The following is a 24,414-nucleotide window of genomic DNA, read 5'->3' on the forward strand; positions in this document are numbered from 1 at the left end:
CTCTTTTAGTGATAGACCAATAAAAGCTGAGTCAAACCCGTTATTAAAGAAATTCTTTTTGCTGGCAATATGTGGCCATTTATAGATTTTCTACTATTTTTCTGGCTGCTCTGTTTTGCCCTCACTGTAGTTCACAAATCCTGTTCAGGCTGTTCCACATTAAGCATACTATAATACTGGCAATTAAGGCATGGATTCATGCCCAGATCTTCCAGTGTTTTAATATTATCTTGCCATATAATTTGTTTTGGATGTGACTTTAAATAACAGGTGAAACCTCCCTCTTTTGTGAGGTACAAAAATATCAATTAAAATATAGGAAATCACATTATTATCAATATAAAAGCTATTATAATGCATTATCAAGTTTAAATATTTCTTCTCCAAAGTTCCCAATATATTCTTCCTCCAAACAAAATTATATTATTAAACTTTCACAGGGTTATTACATTCTGAATGCTATATACCCTCCGATATATATAAAAGCCTTTTATGTATCTTTCATCAAAGTTTTACCAGTAACATTTTCACTTTCATGGTTACCCCGCAGCACAAGTTTTCAGGCGTCTTTGTTGAGGAGAAAAACTCCAGTCTAAATCCAAGACTGAGCTAAATCCAAGACTAATTCTTCAAGAGGAAGCCATTGAGTTACTTTAAAGTAAATATGTTAAAGACTTAGAAGTCATAGGAAGCTGTCCCCTATTGAGAGATCCATTGCTCATCTGGTTTAGGGTTGCTGTACAACCCTTCTTCACACGGTTTGCCTTTAACTAAATTGGACCAGAATCATCAGGATTCTAAGCCAGCATAGAGAAGGCACCACATTGATATGGGTGATCTACAATGATCCATAGCAGGTTTCCAAGTCTCAGCATATACAAAGAATTGAATGTAGGGGCCTTTTCCAGTAACCCATGCACTTTACCACAGAATGATGGTTTTGCAATTGCTGTCAAAAGCTTTTATGTGATGAGATTATTACAGATTAAATTTAAGCCTACCTTGTGGGTGAGATGGCCAGCTGTGATCAGAATTCAAATATTAATCATAGGGACATCTATATATATTTAGAAGATCTTCATTAAATTTCAACCATACGATTTTGGCTGGGGTTTTTTGGGGAGGGGCGGGGGTCAACTAAAGCAATACCAAAAGAGACAAAGAAGCCATTTCAACATTACACATTTTCCCTGTCTGGTGATGCCTCTGCATCACAACTCTGCAACCACAGAGACTGTTTGCTTTTTAATCTACCACTGCAAAATGCATATTATTTTCCATCTATAGGGGAACAGTGACCTCTCATGCATCTGGAGAAATATAGGAAACTTCCCTGAGATATCCAGTGGAATCCACAATTCCATTGTGCAAAGCAGGTGTTAGAAGGAATTGTGTCTGCCGGGTCAGAGTACTTTGAATTGGCAGGCCCTGCATGTAGCTACTGATAGTAATTAGGCCTGAAGTTCTCAAACCATCCTGAGAGCTTTACAGAAGTTGTTTGAGAAATTTGTAAAAAGCTTGGGGGCAAATTTTGCAAATTTGTAAAAAGCTTTCAGTCTGAAGTGCTATCAACCCCATTCTGCCAACTGTGTTCTCATTTAGGAAGATGGCATAGTTGGGGTGAAAACCTCCATATCTTACACTGAAATAATCTTTTGTATCATCTGTAGAGTATGGGGGACAACATTAGTCAGTCCCTCTGTCTGTCCACTGTCTGTTCCCTGCTCTGACACCTGATGTTGGGATCAAAAGATATTTCCCTCCCAAGCCTGCATTTTTTGTAGTGCCAATTACCAATGTTCTCTTCCCCACCTTCCCACCCTCACTAAGGGCACGGAAGCCCAAACACATATAACTGGAATGAATAATGCAATTCAAAATGAGTTATGAATGTTTTTGTATTTACATAATTTATCTTGGGTATGATTTTGCTTCTGGGAACTGGATTTAAAACGATAACACTGGTTCAACAAGAGTAATTGTAGTGGAAGACCAGTTTTAGGATTGGATCTTTTCCATCTTCTGTCCAGAATAATGCACATATTCCAAAAAGTCCTTAACTGGATTTCTCAAAAATACAATTAGGAAGATAAATTTATATAGCCCATCTTGCCCCCACTCCCACCCTCATTTCTCATTCTTTGAAGGCTAACCTTTTTAGGTCAGTTAGGACTTATAATTGAAGGCCTTCAAATAAACATATTGTTTTGTATATGTGTTTAACTGATCCCAAATTACAGGATTAAGTTGCAGGCAAGTAACCACTGGCCACCAGTCTTTTCTGTCTACCATGCAGGCTTGAAGCTCTATATAAACTTATCTATGATCAAGAGACTTCCTCTACCTCCTACCGCCTCTGTCCCACTGCCATTAAAAAAAATCTAGTCCATTATCTCTTGGTGGTTTAGCACATTTAGCTTCCTGCCCTGATATTCCTTCTCCTTAGTATTCCTCTTTGATCTCCTGCCCTCTCCAGTGACAGAATGAAAAATAAGGGGGATATACCTTGTTCTTTCTTTCTTGATTATTGTGTCCATTGAATTCAGAATGAGGCAAACAAATGGACAACAACACATTTCAGCAGTGGCAATCTGGGAGAAGGAGAAAACATAGTAGACTAGTCAACTGAGAACCTCTTTCTCCACAACCCCTCAACATCTGGAGTCAGAACTGCAAATAACTGTTGAATAGTTAGAAGGATAATGGAGGCCAATGTTCATTAAAATGGTTGTACTTAGTTACCTAAAGACTTTGTAACAAAATTCTATACTGTACTGTGTGTGTAACTTTTCTTGCTTTAGTAGGAACATGAAGACATCTGCCTGTCTTTAAGTATGTCAACCTCTGCCTTTCTATCTCTGCATGGATCTACATAGACTTGCCAGATTAATCATCAAGGTATAAATATAGTAAGCCCATTATGATATATGATATAATGATGACATGATATGATATGTCATTATATGATACATGATCTGATCAGATATGATATGATATGATATGATATGATATGATATGATATGATATGATATGATATGATCTCCTTGGGATTATATTGTAAAGAGCAACAATAAACTGAAAAATCCAAGCATTTAAATCTAGACATATAAAACGTTTGTGTTTAGATTACAAGCCACAAATAGAACTTGTTGGAAGACTTTGGACCAATTATACTCTCCAACTAAACCAAGTTCACATGATTTAAAAGAGGAAGATTGCTGCTTTGAGTTCCTGGAGAAAAGTTAAATGTGATAGGAAAATCTAATTAAAATCTGAGGAATTGGAAACTCTCCTGAAATATACTGAGGATGCTCTGATTTCATGACTAACTTGTAGTATTTAACAGAATGTAAGATAATTTAGAGACTTAGGACAATGTTGAAATAAAGGTGAAACCACTATTTTAATTCCAAAACAGCTAAGGATAGTTTAAGCCTTTCTCACCAATGGGCTGGGGACAAGTTGAAGGCAACATCATAAGAAGACAATAGAAAAAAGAAGTTGCAGATCATGCTTGTGATACAATTAGGTGGAATTAGGGAAAGTCCCAATGTCACTTTCAACTACTGCTGTTTGCAAAGTTTATGCCAACATGTAGTTACAGCATTCTTGACTATTAATGAATACAGTCATCTTTTGTCAACTTTCCATCTGATGGTGTCTAAACACTATGAAAAACACAGTAGTGTCTTATCAAAACAACTTCATTATTTTAAAGGTTATCCATTCCCCACCAACTCTTTATCTATAAACACTACAATGAGTTTGCAAAGATTTCAGATTTACCCTTGAGCACCCTCTTCTGGAGAGCTATTTATCTGCTCCATTCATTATTTTTGAAATTATATAATTATTCTCAGCTTGGCACATCACACTGAAACCATTTTCCCACTAGTAACATTTAGGATCTCCCTACTATGACCGAGGTATCAGTGAAGTGATTTAAAGCCTGCCCTCATTGCTGCTGTTTTGACACATCAATGGTTGGATGATTCCAAAAGTCATTCTAAGCCACTGGTGGAGAAATGTCCCAAGTAAAAAAATATTCATGGTGGTTTCTGTGATGTTTGAATCTTGTCACAATTATTTACAACCTCACAATTGAACCATGTGCTGCTTTTGTTTTGAAATCTTATTCCACTGAAGATCTTTTGAAAGTTTTGGAACTTTTGAAGTCTACAACAGAACAGTAGTTGTCAAATAAACCTCATAATACATAGAGCCAGTCTGGCATACTGATTAAGGTGCTGGTCAGGAAACTAGGAGACTGTGAGTTCTACGCCTCCCTTAGGCATGAAAGCCAGCTGGGTGACTTTGGGCCAGTCACTCTCAGCCCAACTCACCTCATGGGGTTGTTGTTGTGGGGAAAATAAGACACAGGAATGTTGGGTATGTTTGCCTCCTTGAGATAGATGGATGGATGGATGGATGGATGGATGGATGGATGGATGGATAGATAGATAGATAGATAGATAGATAGATAGATAGATAGATAGATAGATAGATAGATAGATGATAGATGAATAAAAATATAATAAGAATAATAGAAACATTCACTTTTTCTTTTTATCGGATTAGTACAGTCAGACATTTATGTTAATATCTTGAAGAGTGCAATATCTAAGCTTGGCTTACATTTATATATGAGCCATTATAAATGGAACAGAACCACCTGTCATGTCACCCAAACAATACATTTGAGGCAGGCAGTTATATATTAAATTGCAGGTTATCAAGTAATCAGATATTGAGTGATATGCAAATCAGTTTTGAGTTTGTAGACATCAAATTTCGATCAAGAAGAAAAGGCTAAATTGCAGAATAAGCCAACTCACTTGTGTTTACATTTTGAAGAAAAATGCAAAAAGGATCGAAAAATATTAAGATACATGCAAATTCAAGCTTTAGTGCAAAAAAGCACACAGCCTACATGTTTACCAGGTTGGGCTTTACTGTAGAGCAAAATATTGAAAAGCAGAAACAGGAAAAAAAGTCAACTCACTTCCATGCATATAAAGACAACATTTCAGCCAAGTAAATGTGCCTGAGCCACTGAGTATTGATGGCAGTTACTGCAATTGTCTCAACACTTGGGTATCGTTTGTATTTGAAAAGTAAAATGAAATTGGCCTTTAAAAGCTGGGGGTGTGAGCTAGTTATATAAATATAACTATATAGGTAATTTTACCAGCTCATTCCCTCACCTTTGTTAAGAGTTCACTGACTTCAGGCAGTCACTCATGCCCTGCTCACCTCATGTTTTGACTACTGCAATGCCCTCTACATGGGGATGCCCTTGAAGACCACCCAGAAGCTTCAGCTGGTTCAGAATGCACCACAGAACACAGTGGTGTGGTCAGTGATGGGCTTCATGACCTGCACTGGTTGCCAGTTTGCTTCCGTGCAATTCAAGGTTCTGACCGTTACCTATAAAGCCCTCCTGGCATAGGGCCTGGTTATTTGAGGGACTGCCTGTCTCCCACAGTATCTGCCTGACCGATCCAATCTGGTAGGGTTGGCACGCTCTGGGTTCCATCAATTAAACAATGCCATCTGTCTGGACCCTGGACGTGCGCCTTCTCTGTAGCAGTGCCTGCCCTCTGGAATGAGGTCCCCTGCCCAATTCAAACAGCTCTCACCCTACTGGTATTTCAAAGGGTCTGAAAAACCTGGCTCTTCACCCAGGCCTTTGGAGAGGATGACTGATGCCCGTGTCTTCCTTTCTGTTTCCCTCTGGGTTTATTTTCTTTGCTATTGTTGTTCCTTTGTCTTGTGCTGTTTTTGTATTGTTCTCTGTTTTTTAAACATTTTAGCAACTGTAAACCGCCCAGAATTGCTGGGAGTCAGATAGCATATAAATTTAATAAATTATTATTATTTATTAAGAGAGATGAGTATACCAGATATATAGATTCCCCCCCCCCCATCTCCCCAGAATGCTCCTTGCTGAGAAGGAACTAGCTTGAGCAGGGTAATATCAAATGCTTGAATGAGGCCTTGGATTGTAGGAGTTTCATTTTAATTATATTCTGTATTTGACTATATTTTACTCAACACTGTTGTCCTAAGCTGTTGTGAATCCTCAGAGGAGTTTTCATTTTCACGGAAGGTCAAGTCTGAAATCATTCTGACAGGCTATCGCAGTAATCAAAAACACAATCCTTGAAAGGTTCCAGGGTCTCATTCTTCAAAGGCAAAGATTCTACACACTCCAAGACCAACCTAGAAGGCTGAACTAGAACTCACAGTCTCCCAGTTTCTAGCCTGATTCCTTTAGCAAGAGGGAAAAGTTGCAAGGCGCAAATGCATAATGCTTTCCCATTATTCCTGATCCATTTTTGCCATAACACCCTTACATTTGTTTCTACATATGACTATATATAACTTGGATGTTGTGTGGGGGGGGGACAGAACACAGCACAGAGTCACAGGATGGAATTTCTATTTGCAGAACAGCCTATTTCATAACTGACAAGGTGCATTGCATCCATTCACAGGATTTAATTATAAAAGCACCCAGAACTAAAAGTACTGGCGACTCAAGCTTATAATTTTGTTGTCCGGTGTTAGAATACTGAAAACCCTTCATTTACTCCTTTGCTTTTTTGTGGAGGTGTCTGTGAGTGTTTGTTTTGGTCAGGAGGATGAGAGATGGGGGTCACTCCAGCTTCCATGGCCTACTCTAAGAAAACTAAAAAACATAGTCTTCAAGTAAACAACTAGTTTGTAAAAATTCAGTGAAGAGCCATTTCTTGTAAACATCATTGCCTTAAGTATCCCCTTCCCATTCACAAATACAGATATTTTCCCAGTTATTTTAACTTACCAAATACAGGTCCTTTCCTGAACTTTCCTCCTCATACTGTATTTCCATTAAAAAAAAAAAAAAGGAATTAGTTTGTGACTGTCTCAGCAGGATAAGAGGAATGGACAGGTTGGAAATCATTGAGTGTGCCCAGGGTAGAGAAAAAGTGGTACTTCAGGAAAATAATAAAACTAAGCTTTAAAAAGTTAACATGGAATTTTCAATTGACATCATATGTCTATGGATATTTTTTCAACTGAAAATACTAAGTTTCCTTTTAAGCATAACATGACTAAATATAAGCCTGAGGATAAGCTTTTTAGCCCTAGTATTGATCTCAAAATAGTACCAGAAAGGTTTTTCTATGTAATTCATGGTCTATACAATCATTTTTATTTATATATTTGAGTTATATCTCATCCCTTCCTCTGGAAGTTTGTGTATATAGCATTTCCTCCTCCATTTTTCCCTCCAAAACATCTCTATGAGTAGTTTGGGCTGAGAGAAAGTGACTGGTCCAAAGTCACCTGCTGAGCTTCAGTGGCTGACAGTGGATTTGAACCTGGGTTTCCGTGATCTTCGTCCAATACCTTAAGGCAGGGTTCCTCAACCTTGGCGACTTGAAGATGTGTGGACTTCAACTCCCAGAATTCCCCAGCCAGCATGCTGACTGGGGAATTCTGGGAGTTGAAGTCCACACATCTTCAAGTCACCAAAGTTGAGGAACCCTTCCTTAAGCACTGCACTGCACTGACTCTGTCAACAAGCCACCGAATTCCATTTTCTATCTGATGTAATTTTGCTCTGCATAGGAACTACCAGCTCTTAAGAAAAATTATATGAGGAGATATATTTATTCCCATTCTATTATAGATTAAAAAGAAGAAGTACTGTATATAATATGAAATAAAGATGCAAGGACTGGTCAGAAAAAAATTAAACAAGTGTGAAAATGATCAGCGCAGTGACAAACACTATATATGCTCCCTTTTTTTCTCACTGTGTTCGCTGCAAAATCATGAATTAATCCTGCTAATGGTGCTATTATCTATTGTTTGAAAGTAATAGATTGGAACTGTGCAATGCAGTGAGCAGCTTTTCTTCACTGTCACTTGCCATTCTGAATCCTGAAATCATTTTCAGCATTTAAAATAAGAAATGGCATTTTTGCAAGTGGGCTTGCCGATGCTACTGGGCGTGCCAGTCCCTCCATCCCTGACCATAATAGCTCGAAATACTACACTACTTTTATCTTCAGAGAGTTGTCCCACTTTCCTTGGCAAAAGAAATTTGGGACTGCTTAGCACATGTCACCTAAGGAAGCACAGATTGCTTTGCCTCTAAAACTACAAGTCTTAGTTTTAGCTGCACTTTCTATGTGTTAGAGAAGGGTTTGGGACAACTCATTGACTGGGTTCACATACTACACTAAGTCATCTTACATATTGTCTCTTTCTTGTGTTTGTGCTTATTGAGTTGTTTGAATCCAGCCTCTGTTTAGAATGTATACCATTGTGCTATACTTGGTTGATTTTTGTGTATTAAAAATCATGTTTGTATATAGCTGATTACCAGCAGCAAAGTTTACAATATATACAAGTGTCTTCTCTACCTGTTCAATACTGCCTGTCCTTCAAGTAACTTCATTTTATTTTGCTCAATGAACAACTGATTCCGTAAAGGCAGAATTCAAAAGGAAAAAGAACAAGGTGCAGCCATATCGCCTGTACCACAGTTTTCTTGTGGCAACAGAAAATTTAGCTAAAGTGTGGTGATAGATAGGACCTCCTATGAGAGGAAGTTCACATAAAAATTATCTTTCCTTCCTGGATATTGAGGCAGCAGGGATAAGGTAGGATGATTCCGAATACCCTGCAGAAATAACAATAGAGCAAATCATGGTTAACTGTTTCTGTCTCCCCAGATCTGCACAAGGATGTCTGCAAGCATGATTTAGCCTTCCCCCGTCATGAATAATAGTATTATAGCTAGGCCATGCTCCCTCAGATCTCTACGCTCACATAACGTCCATCCTCCACGTCTTGGGTCCTCAGGGTGAAAAACAGAACCCGAGACTAGTTCTAGTTCCAGATCTTGCCTTTTGAAAGTGGAGATGGGGGGGAAATGTGATCCTTTTCATTTGGCTCTGTTTGGACATTAGTTGTTTTTTGACTGGATTAGCACAGCAGCAAACTCCTGGAGATTAAATATATCCTATTTCAACCTCTGGTCTCAGTGGACAGGGATAAATTCTGAGTGGCTGATTTGCTGACCACAAACAACTAGCCATTTATATTTTCAGGCAGGCCCAAGTACCCAAAGAATGAAGCAGAGGAAAAGGGACAGAGTGGAGTCTAAAAATGGCATGGTGAAATAAACTTATTAAATGCCCCGCCTTGGTCCAGAGGTGATTGTTGTTTTTGTATGGGCTTATTTTCCTGCAATATGGAGCAGGAGGAAATGGCTAACTGCTTTTGTAGGAGGTGATTCAGTGCAGGATTTTTGTGCTAAGGAAGCCACACCTGCAGAAAACACCAAACAAACCTGAGCTGTATTGTTTTTGTGGTCTGACATTTAGGTGTATGTCAGAAAACCAAAAAACAAAAAAACAAGAGGGGGCAGGCAAGACAAAGGAAAGGGATGGGAATATCTGGCACAATTAACTTCACCAGGCTGTCAACAGGGAGTCAACAATTCTGGATTTCTATCACACTTTATGTTTCAAAATATCATGTCATTATATTTGGACCCCAGCCCTCACAATTCAAAAGATTGTCAAAAGATTGTCATTTTTCCTTAACACAAAAAATGATAATGAAATGAAATGGCTGAATTGTAGTACTCCCAGAAAGTGTTTAACAACCAGATAATTGAAAAACATATAAAAGTGAACTTCTTTGGTCATTAAGCCAGATTTCACGACATGTATCTCAAATTGCGATGCAGCAATCCTGGGGTGGATGTCCAGGGACTAAATGATTGATTGGATTCCTTCTTTGAGGTTACATAGAGTGCCACAACTTCAGAGGAAGAATTCTAACATCAGAAATCCCTCTCTTTCTCTGCAGATATTTCCACAGCCTTTATTTCTTCAGTGTCAGACCTAAGGATGCTCAGTGCCAGAAAGGGGGAAAATTGAGAGAGAATCACTGGGTTTTCTTGCAGTGTGCCTTGAAAAGCTTTGCATCCAAAGCTCTCTTGAAGGTTGGAAGACCTCCTGAGCAATTTTGAGTAAAACATAGGATCTATTGGAGTCAGAGAATCTCATCACACAAAATTGATTTGGATTCTAACAGATGTTAACTTTAGGAAGGTCAGAAGTGAAAATCTCCTCTTTGTTTCTCCTATGACATTAATGAAGCAATATCTGTCCTTTGTCCAAAGAACTTTGTCCAAAGAACATTAGTATCTCTTCCCCTTTAATCCTTGCAGCAACTTAGTGAAGCTGGGATATAACAATAGGCCTAAGGATACTGATTTAGCTAAGAGCAGAGATCCTGAATCTGGACTTCCTTGGTGTAAGTGCAGCACTCTAACCAACGTTCACGTGGTCCCTTACTTTGTCTAGAACTTTATGTATGCCTTTTGCTGAAATCCAAAGCAATTCCTACCTGCCCAAGATGTGCCTTTTTAATGTTCTCAGGTGCAGAGGCAAGAGTGTGTGTCTGAAGAACAGAACAGAATGAATCATTTGGTTGTGGTAGGTCACTGCCCATGTGTTTGATGTCTTTTGTTGGCTGTAATGACTAATGACACTTTCCATTTTAAACCGAAGAGGCTTGAGCAATGATAACATCATTTGATGTGGCTTGCTTGGACACATGATTACTCAGAAAACAGGGGAAGAAAGCCAATAGTTTTTTGTGTTTTTTTTCCCCGCAGCTCAATAAGCCATAATTTATTTTTCTTCTGCAGTCTACAGATAGTGAACAACTCTTCACCAGAACTATGGACCAATCCCAGCCATCATTTCAGTATTAAGTTACTCACCAGGCATAAATGCTGCAAAAACCAGCAGGCTTGTCTCACCGTTCCTTTTTCAATTGTCTACATAGAAGAAATCTGCCCGGCAGTTATAAAGCAACGCCCTAGCATGTATTCTAAGAGAACCCAGAAGAAAAAGATATAGACAGGGTCTTCTTCCTCGCTCCCTCTCTGTTTCTCTCTCTCTTTCACTCTTCATAAATGAGTCAGTCTATTCAGTCAACTCTCTCTAGATCAGCAGATTGGTAGGATCAGACTTGCTATTAAATGCTGAACTGAAGCAGACCATTCATACGCAGGGGCCTTTCTGTGAGTCCATTGTCACCAGGTAAGCAAACGTCTTTCATGACTGGGGAAGGGAAGTCTTTTATGGATTGATTCCAAAAACAGCATAGCAAAAGGTTGACCTGGAATACTGCTACAAAATATTTTACCCTACAGAAGTCAAGAGCTTCCATTGTATCTCCTGGTACCCAAACTGTCTTAATTATGTATGTATTAGCTCTGGCTAAACAAAGATCACAGACAGAGTCACTTCTCCTTTTGTGGAAGAAGAGAAGTGAAGCACTGAACTTCTTCCAAAGAAAAAGAGCACACCACATTCCCTGCACTCTCTTAAAGTTTTGATAACAAAGGAAAAAGTGGATCAGAGCACAGGAATTAATCTGGAGATACAAAGAGATGCATCCTGCTTCCTGTTGCTCTGATATCCTCTTTTACCTCTACATAAGCAGAGCTGCATCAGTAATCCTGAACATGAATCCAGGGCCAGCCTCTAGACATTTGGATGTTTCCCCTGAGAGATCCAGAAACTGAATATGGCTGAGAAACTATGTGTCACCTTTTGATTCTAATGGAGTACAACCACTTCACGTTATCCTGCTTAAGCTACAGTTCTTGTTTTGCTCTGCTTGTAGCAGTCTATAAATCTAGATTCTCCTAGATCATATGCAACTAAAAATAACTCATAAAAGTAGTTCATGCTTCAACTTCATGCTAGCAAAGTTTTGCATTATTTAATGATTTGTTGTTTAGCTATTCATATATTGTTTTATTTGTGTCAGTGAAAAATGTAGGAAGTAAAGAGGTCTAGATTTTATTGTAATTAAATTGAGTTATTGGTATGCTCATTTTACCTTATCCTCTATAGTTTGAATATCTACAATATGTAGTGATTGCCTTTGGCTAAAAGCCAGTAAGGTGTTAATAATAGTAACATTTAAGCATCTTCAGTCCTTTTTGTATTATATTGTCATGAAAGTTCAGGTTAATACTGTCTAGGAATTATGGAAGTTGACATTTAACATATCCAGAAAGCCTCATATGGGGAAGATTGCCTTATTGTGCTATGAGCTATAGTTTGCTTCGCCACAGTTTGTATGTATCAGTTTGTTTTACCAGGCTTATATGGCACTTAAGTCATATATGACTCTGAGTGGTTTGAGACTGCCAAAGCAGTAATAAGATCAAAAAACAAGAACATAACATAACAATGTAACAATTATATTTCCCAGTGTCAAGGAATAACCATAACCATACACAATAATGTATATGGAGAGACAAGAATAACCCTTTGGACTCCAAAGACTTGCTAAAACAGTCATGCCACGATGGCTTTATGAAAAGCTAACAGAATCAGGTTGCATCTGATATCAGGTTCCAGAGACAGAATCTGAGAAGGCCTGACCCTGGGATCCTTGCAGGTGACAATCCTTAAGAGAAGGGACCCTGAGAAAGCCTTCTCTTCCAGATCTTAAAGGATGGGCATAGACCAATATGAGAAGGCAGTCCTGAAGTTATCCGGGTCCTGAACTTTGAAGGACTTTAAAGGTGACAACCAGCACCTTGAATTACACCTGGAAACAAACTGGTAGACAGTGCAGTTCTCAAAGCAGAGGTGTTACATAACAAATCACCTTCCACCCCTAACTGCTTGAGGTGCTGTTTTCTAAACCACTTGCAATTTCCAGGTTGTCTTGAGGGAGAGCCCCATGTACAACCCATTGCAGTGATCCAAATGTATGGTGGCCACGGCATGAATGACAGTGAGCAAAGCCTCCTGATCCCAGGAAAGATCATAACTGGGGCACAAGATGAATCTGAACAAAGGCCCTCATACTGATGAATGTATTTTGACTCTGTCTAGATGAGAACATTCTGACTTCTAACTAGGTTTCAGATAGCTACCAAATCTGTAACACTGACTAAAAAAAACCGAGCATCAAGTAGTCATCTTGAACTGAGCTCAGCTTGAAGGCATTTTTATCTTTAGGGTTTACAAACCGACATACATACCCATGTAGAAATATCAATATATGAGGCTTTAGGTTCTTGATCATTTAGGTTTTCCTCTGGGAAGAATAAGAAACACACCCTAAGAAATATATTCTGTGATTTTATAATGTTATGATACCAACTTACCAATTTTTACCTGAATAAAATCTACTTGAAACCAGGTAGACTAAAACTAGGTAAGAAATAATGACGGATTTCTTTATTGGTCTTCTGTCCTGGTGCTCTCTGTTCACTGCTGGTTGGATATGCTCAGAATTATAGACCAATACATCCAGGGCAAATTCCTACATCAATGGAAACACTGATATGCCATCTTCCAACAGATTCTCACTTAGAGAAAGAAAAGACCAGGCACAATAGTATCTACATCATTCCTCCCACACAGTAGATGTAGACTTCTGCTTTTCATCAGGAATTAGCAGTGAGAACTTTCCACATGAGACAGTAAGGTTTTGCTTATGCAGCTAATGTGGTATTTGTTTAAAAATGCAGATGGGCCACATAGAATCCTTCTTTGAAATGTTAAAGCCTTCCTAAAAGGTCAGAAACGACACAACTTTAAAAATAGAATACTATGCGATGCTGTAATCTCTGCTGACAGTACTGGTTTATTTGCAGATCAACATTCTTTTGACTATTTGGTTCAACAGTACAGTGGGGAAAATCTCAATAAAATCTTTATAGTATTAATTGCAGTTAGTGGGGAAATCGGTAGGGGGCGTCTTCTCCAAAATTGGAGGCAAGAACTGAGCAGTGAATTAAGACTGGATTTAGAGGTTACTCAAGAACTGAGAAAGTGGATTCGTTTGTTGGCAGTGAAGAACTGAAGAAGGTTTGCTGGTTTGATGTAAGGAGATGGCAGTGAATTTTACTGGGGGACTATTGTTGTTGATGCTACAAGCCTCTCTTCAGATAAGAGAGGAGGGCAGTAGTAGAATATTTTCCCCCAGGATGAAGGAACAGAGTTTAGGTCCCCAGAGTCTAATTAGGAGATCATAAGGGTAATGGTAAGGGTGTAATTGTAAGGATGTAATGACCTTGTCAAAATAGCCACAAGGTAAGAATGTAGGTGGTGGAAGGAATGAGGAATTGGGATACCTAGTTGCTAGAAGGGAGATTTGATAGAGAGACAGAATCATTTCCAGTGGCTCATCTGGTTCCCTATCAATGAGATCCAGGACTTCAAAGCAATTGCTGATGTTTTTCCTGGAAATGATGAGTACATGTTCAAGATAATATCATGGAAACTGGTTGGCTTTGTTCTTCTCGCTTTAGGTTGACTTGGAACTTGGAACCTGTACATGACCATGTGGTGATCTGTTCCACAGTCAGCCCCTGATCACATCTTGGTAACTGAGCTCTTCCACCTCCTTGTATGACTAATATAGTCAAATTCATTTTTGTGTGCTCCATCTGGTGATATATGTTTTATTTTGGTTGTTTGAAGAATGTGTTAGCAATGAAAAAATCATCAGATTTACGGAAACTCATAAGTCATTCTCCTGCTTCATTTCTAGTTCCTAGGCCATACAATCCAAACTGTTTTCCTCCTTAATATTTCTAACTTTGGCATTCCAGTATCCAACCACAGATTGCATATTCTGTCAAGTTGAACTTGACCATAAAACTCATCAACCTCTCTTCTTCTACATCAATGGTTGGAGTATGATTTTGGATAAGCATCATATTAAAGGATTGTCTGCAAAACCTAATTAATATTATTTGGTCATTGATGGCATTGTACTCAAGTATTGTCTTTGTTATAAAAGCAATGCCATTCCTTCATGATTATAAAAGCGACACCATTCCTTCTTGGTTTTCATGTCCTGAGTAGTAAACAACATGATCTTTTGACTCCAAGTATACAATTCCAGTCCATTTCTATTCACTGATGCCTAACATGTCAATCTGTAGTTGAAGTATTTTATCTTTAATGCTGCTTCAGTCCCATACCCTGGTCAGAAAGTAGACTGAAAGGGGTCCAGATAATCCACTTCATCCAGGATCCTCTGGAGCTGTTGTATAACCACTTCCTTAACAACCTTTCCTAAAAAGGGAAGGTTGAATACTGAAAGAAAATTGTCCAGCATGGTTGGGGCTAGGGATGGTTTCCTGAGGAGGGGAATGAACCAATGCCTTTTTAAGAGATGAAGCAACAATCTCTCTCTCAAGAAAGAATTCACCACCACGAGAACCCAGCCACACACTTCCCAGGAGGCCTTTGCGAACCAGGAGGGACATGGATCTGATAAACAGGTGGCCAAAGTCACAGTCACTTCAGGCCCAGCAGGTTCAAACTCTTCAAACAGGGCAAAACTGCCCTGGGCACCTCCATAGAAATTGTATCAAGGGAGTGGATCCAAGCTATTTTATCTGACAGATGCTCTGCAATAGATGGGAAAAGATATCAAAGTTGACCATTAATTTAACTGGACTTACTATATTTCCCAGTATACCTGAATTTTAAGATTGATGGGTCACATTCAGTTGCTCCTTTCTATTTTAATCTGTGACTGTAATAAAGTTTCATCTATCCATTTTAGGACTGGGTTGTAGTCCTAAAATTTCAGACTTTGCCTCTAGTCTACTGTGTGTGTGTGTGTGTGTTATTTCGGGCCATCAAGTCGTTGTCAATTCTTAGTAACCACATAGATTTTCTCCATGACAATCTGTCCCTAACCTGTTCCTTCAAGACTTCCAACGGTGCACCCATCACCACGGTAACTGAATCCATCCACCATGCTGCTGGTCATTCTCTTCTTCTCTTTCCTTCTACCTTTCCCAGAATTAGAATCTTCTCCAGAAAACTTGGTCTTTGCATAATGTGTCCGAAGTAGAATAATTTGAGCCTGGTCATTTGTGCCTCAAGTGAGAACTCTGGGTTGATTTGTTCGATGATGTAGTCTACAACAATACAAAAATATATCTTCCCATGTTTTTGTATTTTTTGTCTAAATAACCTATTGCATGGATTCAGATCTACTGTAGTTTGTGCAAGGATTTGGCATTCACCAATTTGATGCCCTCTAGAATTAATGAAACTGCAATTCTCATAATTCCTAGCCAGCACGGCCAAGCCTTTACATTAATAAGCTTTCCAGGGTTAAATTTATATTAACTAATTCAATTTAAGTAAAAAATAGCAGGTCTTATCTGATAGTAATCTATCTGTGGTAAAACTGGTTGGTTATGTTATGTATGTATATGTATCCAATCTTTTCAGGCAGTTAGCTACAATAATGAGAAAGATTTTGCAGTTCTGACTTAACAATGAAATAGCTCTAGAAGAATGAAGAAGAACATCTCCCTTCACGTGCAGTTCTTGGGTAATAATTAAATCCTTGCTTCATTCCAAATATTTGGGTTTGATGTTGTTATAAACATTAATCTAAAACATGACCTTAGACATTGTACCTTCAAGTCTTAGAGTATTTACCTGAAAACCCATCCGATCCCAGAGATTTATTTATTTTCAGGTAGACTTGTGTTTTTCACCATATGCATGCTGATGGGTTTCCCATAAGAACTTGCTTTCGCTGTTTATTGATGGAAGTGCAACCTTTGAAGGATTTCATTGCCATCTTAATCTTGTGCTTATTCTGAACTATATTAAAATTTTGTAAATTCTGCCCTATCTTTTTCAGAAGTCATTGTATAATTATTGTTTTTACAAAGGGGATAAGGAATAATTGTTTTAAATCCTAAATTTTGAGTACTCAGCACCTGAATGAGCATTTTCCCCCAGAAATAGGAATGACTTTGTTGTAGCCCATTCCCAATTTTTTGTTTTTTGTTTTGTTTTTGGTTCTTTTTCTCCTGTTCTTGTCTGTTTTCTCCTCAGATTACTTTTATGATAGTTCTTTTCAGGAGTTACAGCTCCTCCATGCTACTAAATTATAATGCTTACTACTGAGAGTAAAAATAAGCTATTTTGTAACATCCCCCCCCCACTTCCTCTTCTGTACTGAATGGGGGAGACTTTGCAAGCAGAAAACCCATTGTAGCTACTCCCCCACAGCTATTTTTCATTGCTGTGAAATCTCCACCCCTGCTCAGCCATGAATAACCACATGATCTTTATTTTTAAACCTGCATTTCTGCAGTTGTGAAGGGATGCATGCAGTTAGTAAGTATTAAGCAGCCTGAAGTGGCTACTAAAGAAGACAAAAATATAACTGCACCTAGTTAACTTCACTGGGGAGAGGTAGTACATTGGAACTTTCCTTCCTCTTCTTTAAAAGGTTATTTGACATAATTTGTCAACTGCCCCATTTATGCAGCACATGGTACAAACTCCAACCATCTTCTCAAGACTCCTTTTTGTTTTCCAAAAAAACACATTCTTTCCTGACTAATTTTTGGTGACAGATACTCGGGGCAATTGCCAGAATTGTCAGCATGGTGAGATTGATTAGAAGGAGTTCTCTAATAAAATCAACTAAAGAGATTAACTAGAGAGCAACTCTAAAGGAAGATCTTTTTCCCCTCAGGGAAACAGAGGGTAGGAAAGGACTAATCTTTAAAAAAAAAAAAAAAAAGCAAGGAAAGGAAACAAATAGGTAGGATTACAGACAGAACCTTGATTCAAATATTCAAAATATTCAAAACTGGAATTGCAAATACAGTGCTACAGGTTTCTAAAAGCACATAGTGTTTCTAGCAACTTTTCCCTGAATTACAACTCTGTGTCTTCTGCTTACATTACACGTACAATAAAACTGCACAGTATTCTTTGTCATGTACCTACTCAGCAGCAACTCTCTTCTGGAAAACTAACACCAGCAGGGGATTCTTACGTGACAGGGGCTTCAGGGTTTTCCTTCCCCTTGTTAACTATCTCATCATTTTTAAATCAGACTGGCAGGGAAGCATGGGTTACCCACAAACATTGTGTTCAGCCCTACAGCTGTTGGAGAGCTGAGATCTAAGCTTTCCCTACCCAGCCAGGATTTAGTTTCAATGCAGGAGAAAAAAAATATCTCAGTAGTGCTAAGAAAAGTACAATGTTCTGTTTTAGTAAATTCGTAAATAAAATGAAATTGAATCCTGGAAGAATCAGGACAGGCAAAAAGTTGTTGTTGTTTTTTTTTACCCAACATGTAACTTAACTTTGGAATTTGCTACCATGAGATGTAGTGCTGGCTATCAGCTTGGCTGGCTTCAAAAAAGGGTTGGACTAAGTCGTAGAAGTCCTGGGGATCAATGGCTATTAGCTTTGATGGCAGTGTGTGCCTATGAAGGCCTGACTGCTGGGAAATGAGTGGGCTTCCTTGTGCAGTTGGTTGGCCACTGTGAGGACACTTGGCTGGGCCAAATGGGCCAGGGGTCTGATCCAGCAGGGCACTGCCTATGTTCTTATGAAAGTACTCCACAGCCTTCTGTTTACTTGAGAACTTCAGGGTCCCAAACACACATCAAGAAAGCTAACTTAGGCTTAAGCTTTTCCAAAAACCTGTCTGATGTACTGTCGTATATGAACGGGGGCGGGGGGGGGGGTCTATCAGGGGTCAAAAAAGTACAGATGGTGGCCACAACCATGCAGTCAAAGCCCTGCCCCTTTTCTTGTGAGTTGCAATACACATAATAAAGGGAAGAGTTTCAATCGCATGGTTGCGGCTGCCACTTATCCAAAGGAAGGAAGAGATGTCCGAAATATCTTTTGATTGAGGTTCATGTTATCCTTAAATTAACCCCTGCAGAATCAGATTTAACTTATTAGCATCTCTGCTGCAGCTTGGTCTAGATTTCTTCATGAGCCAGGTGAATATGTCATCTTTGGAAGAAAATAGCACTTATACCCATGTTAACACTAGATGTCCCTCTTGCAAGCCAATTTACAGTTGCCTTCAAGAAACATGCAGAGCTTTGAAAATAGTTGTATACCTATTGGTGGATTAATTCAGCAGGTTTTCCAAGCCATGCTGAAAACATTCATTCTGCAGTGACGTTCAAATTTACATTTGCCTCCTTCCTACCTACTTGTAGAATGATTAAGGGAAAAAGTAACTAGGAACAAAGATGTACACACACATTTAAAAGAATGCACTGCCAGTGTATTTGAGTGTAATGCATACATTTTAAGAAAGCCATCTGTTGCAGCTGTAATAGTTATCACAATATACATATTGACTTATCAGTGAGTGAAGACACATATTGAAACCCATACAACCTGGATTAATTATGATGTACAATATTTGTACAATTATGATTGTACAAATATGATGTTCATTTGTACAATCAAAAGAATTAAAGACAAACATGCTCCTCCACTTTTTCTAGTTTTTAGTCTGTACAGCAGTGTTTAGGATGCATAGTATCTTGTCGTCGTCATCATCATCATCATCATTATTTTAGAATGCAAAAACAAAACCAGTGAGGCTACTAGAAGGATCATTTAGGCATTGTCCAAAAAGAAGAAATACATCAAGAAAAAAAAGGAGAAAAGACGTCAATTTATGTATGTCTTAATTTATATGCATCTAAAGGATGTAATAAAAGTAGAGAAAGACATCAGTGTGTTAAGCTTGATTACTGATGACTATATGACACATGCGTGCAATTTTCTTGGCACCATGATACAGAATTGGTTTGCCATTTCTACTTGGAATAGGACTGTTTGGAATATGAGCCTCCCTTTTTTAAAAAAGGTGCTCTTTAAAGTCATAGTCACACTGAACTTTGACTTATGTTACCAGAAGTTTTAGGAAATTATTGTACTGGTCCTTTTGTGTCTCCACTAGTTCCCAATTCATCCTCAGGACCAATTCAAACTGTTGGCTTAAATCTATAGATTCTACATGTCTTAGGGTGTTGATATCTGACTGAGCAACTTAGACTAATTCTGCATCAAGCTTCTAGTTTTAGTCTTTGCTTGTACAAGACTAAGACTTCCTCGCTTAGAACTGTTGGCTGTATCTTGTTGGCCTTGACTGATCTTGAAAAACCTAAGGGTTGGCCTGCTTAGTATTGGATGGGAAACCATTAAGGAATTCCAGGGTTGTTGGCTAGACTTCAGTAGCAAACTCCAGATTAAGATGCTTGTAACGATCTGCCACTCACAACTCACAACTTCAGTAACTCTCCTTGCAACCATTAATGGTTCAAAAGGAAGTTCATTTATTGAGAACAAGTGTACAGTTCCAAAGCATTGGTAAGACTGAGCCCACATGTGCCAAAAGTTGCTTTTCCCTTTTCCCTCTTTCCTCCTTGCACCCCCCTAACCTCCCAGTCTTCTCACACTAGCTCATTGGTACGACCTTGAGCATTCCTCAGTCTTTGATAACAGCCCATCTGCCTCTAACAGTAATTTCTTCCATCCATCCTTCCAGATCCTTCCAGATCCTTCCCCCGCCCCCGCCCCCATGTCTCTTGATGGCAGAACCAAAGCAAGCAAGCAAGCTGGCAAATAATGTGGTTAACCGATTGCGAGGATTCTGACAATGCCTTATCTGATCCATTGCTGAATAACTTTTGCTGTTAGGAAATCAGGAATCAGGAAATGGAAGATCTAAGGTTTTTTGTTTTTTGTTAGTACTGAATGTCTGAAAGAGGATGTTGTCAATTCTGAAAGTGGTCTAGAGGTAGATTATAATCGTGCTGTGGGAAAAGAAGTGCAGCAGCAACAGAAGACATGAGGTGATTTTAGACAGGGAGCCAAATCAGCTTAGACAAGAGATTAGGGCTCTGCAAATCTTTCAAGGGTGCTTCACTTCAGTAAGGGTTTGTGCAAATCACCCTGTCGAAGCAGTTTCATGAGACAGTTTGCTCAGTGTTGTCCAAACTTGGCCACTTTAAGACGAGTGGACTTCAACTCCCAGAATTGTAACTGTTTTGTCAAAATATCCTTCCTTATAACTTCTGTTTGTCAGTTCTATTGCTGCCCTAAGGAGGGCCAGTTAATTCTGCTTCATCTTTTAAAAAATGAAAATTTGAACAAATGTTTTTACAAAACAGATATTATGAAAGGTGCCTTTCAACTTAGAGGTAGCATGTAGCCATAATAACTACCTATTATAACTGGCCCATGATTCTGAGAACAAACAATCTGGGTTGCAGATCCTCATTTCTTTACTGTAATTATCAGGGGGGTTGGTAATGAATAAACCAACGGAGATTTCCCCCCTTCCCCTTCATCTTCTGGCATTTCTGATGGAGGAGTCTGCTGCAATCCATGCTAAACTGATTTCACTGAAGCAAGAAGCCTTGGAAACTTGGTTCTTGCTTGATTATCCATAAGCAAGGTATAGGGTTTCCTACAAAAGGACAGATAGATGTGTGCTGTAGCCAAAAGGATCTGATCAAAGGTTGTATATTTTGTTATCCCTTTCTCTACAGCTCCTGCTCTTTACATTCCTTGTCTAGTTTCTCCTTGTAAGTATGTAAATAAGTAAGCTCCTTTATTTCAATCAATGACCAGCATAAGATTCTCTTTGACATCATTGTGGTAAATGGAAAGCCACAAATATTTCAGAGCAAAGAAGGGAATGATCAAGAAGAAGCAATGCTGGAGAATCAGGAAATGGAAGATCTAAGGTTTTTTGTTTTTTTTTTAGTACTGAATGTCTGAAAGAGGATGTTGTCAATTCTGAAAGTGGTCTAGAGGTAGATTATAATCGTGCTGTGGGAAAAGAAGTGCAGCAGCAACAGAAGACATGAGGTGATTTTAGACAGGGAGCCAAATCAGCTTAGACAAGAGATTAGGGCTCTGCAAATCTTTCAAGGGTGCTTCACTTCAGTAAGGGTTTGTGCAAATCACCCTGTCAAAGCTGTTTCATGAGACAGTTTGCTCAGTGTTGTCCAAACTTGGCCACTTTAAGATGAGTGGGCTTCAACTCCCAGAATTCTGGGAGTTGAAGTCCACTCGTCTTAAAGTGGCCAAGTTTGGACAACACTGAGTTTGCTCCTAACTTCTAAACAGTGTAGTGATTGCTTCACTGGAGGAAACAGGCTTCTGCACAGATGCAGTGGGCCATTTCTGGCTAAGAGAAGTGCTAGAGAGAGAGTACTTTGTGTCATGCAAAATGTCCTTCCACAGAGAAGCTCACTGCCCCTTTTCTTGAACAGCCCTAAAGGAAACCAGGGCTTCTCAAAATGACAGTTACAATTCTTGGGAGGAAGAACACAAACAATTTAGGAATGTCCCAAGAGTTTTAAAAAGTTGTTTATGTTCAAGCAAGCAGATTAGGTACCCTGTCAAAATGCACTTCAAATTTGCCTACATATTGAGTTTGCCCTGGCAAAGCAGGTAACAAAGACCAGAGTGAGTTTTGAAAGATTGCCAAGCCCATGGGTCTAAGACATCTTTCAAAGTCATTCACCAATCACAGCACTTTACTTATTAATTATGATTTCTACAAGCTAAACTCTCTTTCTTTGGTGGGAAGTCTTCAGTGTGCAGATCTGCTGGACATAATGTGAATGTCCCTCATTTAGAAAAGAAGCTAGAAAAAGGAGATGAAACGATCGTGCAAAATGGACAGTTATTCATACCTGAGCAGGAACTATCATACCTTTCAAGATCATTAAATTATTTTCTATTAAAGTTTATAAAATAATCAGGCTCCTCCTCAGCTTATTCTTTCAGTCTGTTAAATCTATTTTTAATTGCTGTTGATGCAATTTCTTGATGCAGGTTTAGAAGAGTACAAAAACATCTGTCTCATACTACTATTCCTTTGGATTAAATGTTGATATCTGGGAAGAATGTCTGTGGCAAGCTTTCTGCTTGGCACTGTAACTGCTCAACCACATAAAACTAAAGAGATTGGACAAATGTAATTCCATAAACATTATTGTAAGAGGCAAGGGAAAGGACGAGATATGTTTTCATACAAGATGGTGGGGAAAAACCATGAAATATAGATCTTAAAAAATATCTCCTAAACTCATTTCCAGAGAAAATAGAGAGGAATTTACAGACCTTAAACAGATGAAAAGTGAAGTAGAGTACAGCTAAAGATGAATAACAAATCTTTAGTTTTAAACAATTAATGAGTCCTTTAAACCAGTAAGGAAATAAAGATAAATATGAAATCAAAGTGTTCTGCTTTAGAAGACTGGATAAAACAAGAGCTGAGAAAGAAATGGCATGGGTTAGGAATGGACAAAGTAATCCATCTGTGGGAGGGCTTATTTTTTTTATCAATGTTCAGTCTGCTGAGTGTGCACCATTTTGGAACATGTGCACGTACCATAATTCAGGCACAGAGACAAGAGGAATGTGTCTCTCTCCAAGGCTGAGCAATTCTAATTCTTACATACTCTGAAAGTCTTTTTTTTTTTTTAAGGCATAAAAGTAGAGTTAAGCTCAGAAAAAATGTGCTTTGGGTTTCAGTGGTTTGGAAAGAACTGATTTAATTAGGTAAGAATAGAAGTTGTGCAACATTGCCAAGCAGAGAAGAATATAGGAAAAATGTCTGTTCCGCTGAGCAATTGTTTTCCATTGCATTTCTCCAGGTACCATTTATGATTTTGTAAGGTCAGTCATAGTTTATGTAGATAAGTCCTTACAGTGTCAAAATACTGAGACCGTGCAAAGCACACCCTGATTATTGACATGATACATATACATTAAAGTGGATTTTGTATTTTTTAAAACTAAAATTGTCTTTCATTTTCTAAGTGTGTACTTTTCTTAAGCCTACACTTATGAAGAACCACCTTTTTTCAAGAAAGCATTTAAAGACCATATCTGATCAAAGGAATCCTCAAAATTTGGACACCTTAGCCAAGCCAAATTCCATAAACAGCCCTATTTCTAATCTGCTCCATTAATCTGCAGTAACGGAGTGCCTTGCACTATTATTCCATGCCATTTTATAGCCACAGAATGTTAATAATTGTATTCAGCCAGGAACAAAAAGAAATAAAACAAAGGACCATGCAAGACAAACTTCCAAAGGTTTTGTTTTTTTTTTTTAATGTAATTGCATTTCTTAGGAAGCCTAAATTGGAACTCCGTTTTAAAAGTTGATTGATTTGATCTGATTTGATTTGATTTACATCCTGCATTTCTTACTGGGAGTTCAAAGTGGTGAACACAATACTGTCCTAATTTTTTTCCACAACAAAATCCTTGTCGGGTAAGCTGGGGTGACAGACAGTGACTGCCCAAAGTTACTCTTGAATTTACATGGCTGTGAGTGGATTTAAACCCTGGTCTTTAAATTCTGGCTCTAAATTCAACACAATAAGTGCTACACCACACTGACTCTCCTTCAGAGTAAATGCCACATAGTTCAATGCCACATGGTTCCGGAAATCTTCGTTCTGGAAGCTTGCTTATAGCTATGAAAGGAGTTGGAATTGAGATGAGATTTCATCCATCCATC

At 38.5% G+C, this 24,414-nt stretch overlaps 1 protein-coding gene across 7 annotated transcripts in view; it reads left to right on the forward strand.

Moving 5' to 3' along the window:
- FGF1 (fibroblast growth factor 1) overlaps nt 1-24,414 on the forward strand; it is a 54,383-nt gene that overhangs the window by 14,569 nt on the left and 15,400 nt on the right. The window contains exons 2-3 of one of the 7 annotated variants that reach the window (XM_088133707.1): nt 2,802-2,898; nt 10,449-10,505. The exons of 2 other annotated variants lie outside the window; for them this stretch is intronic. The gene's annotated coding sequence lies outside the window, so the exon portion shown is untranslated. The remainder of the gene's footprint in view (nt 1-2,801; nt 2,899-10,448; nt 10,506-24,414) is intronic. 4 more of the 7 variants (XM_088133708.1, XM_088133711.1, XM_088133709.1 and 1 more) reach the window with 4 other exon arrangements.

The sequence above is a fragment of the Python bivittatus genome, unplaced genomic scaffold, assembly GCF_059951505.1.
Source record: "Python bivittatus isolate LINGU-HERP-01145 unplaced genomic scaffold, Pbiv_v1 ctg000080_np1212, whole genome shotgun sequence".
Classification (NCBI taxonomy): domain Eukaryota; kingdom Metazoa; phylum Chordata; class Lepidosauria; order Squamata; family Pythonidae; genus Python; species Python bivittatus.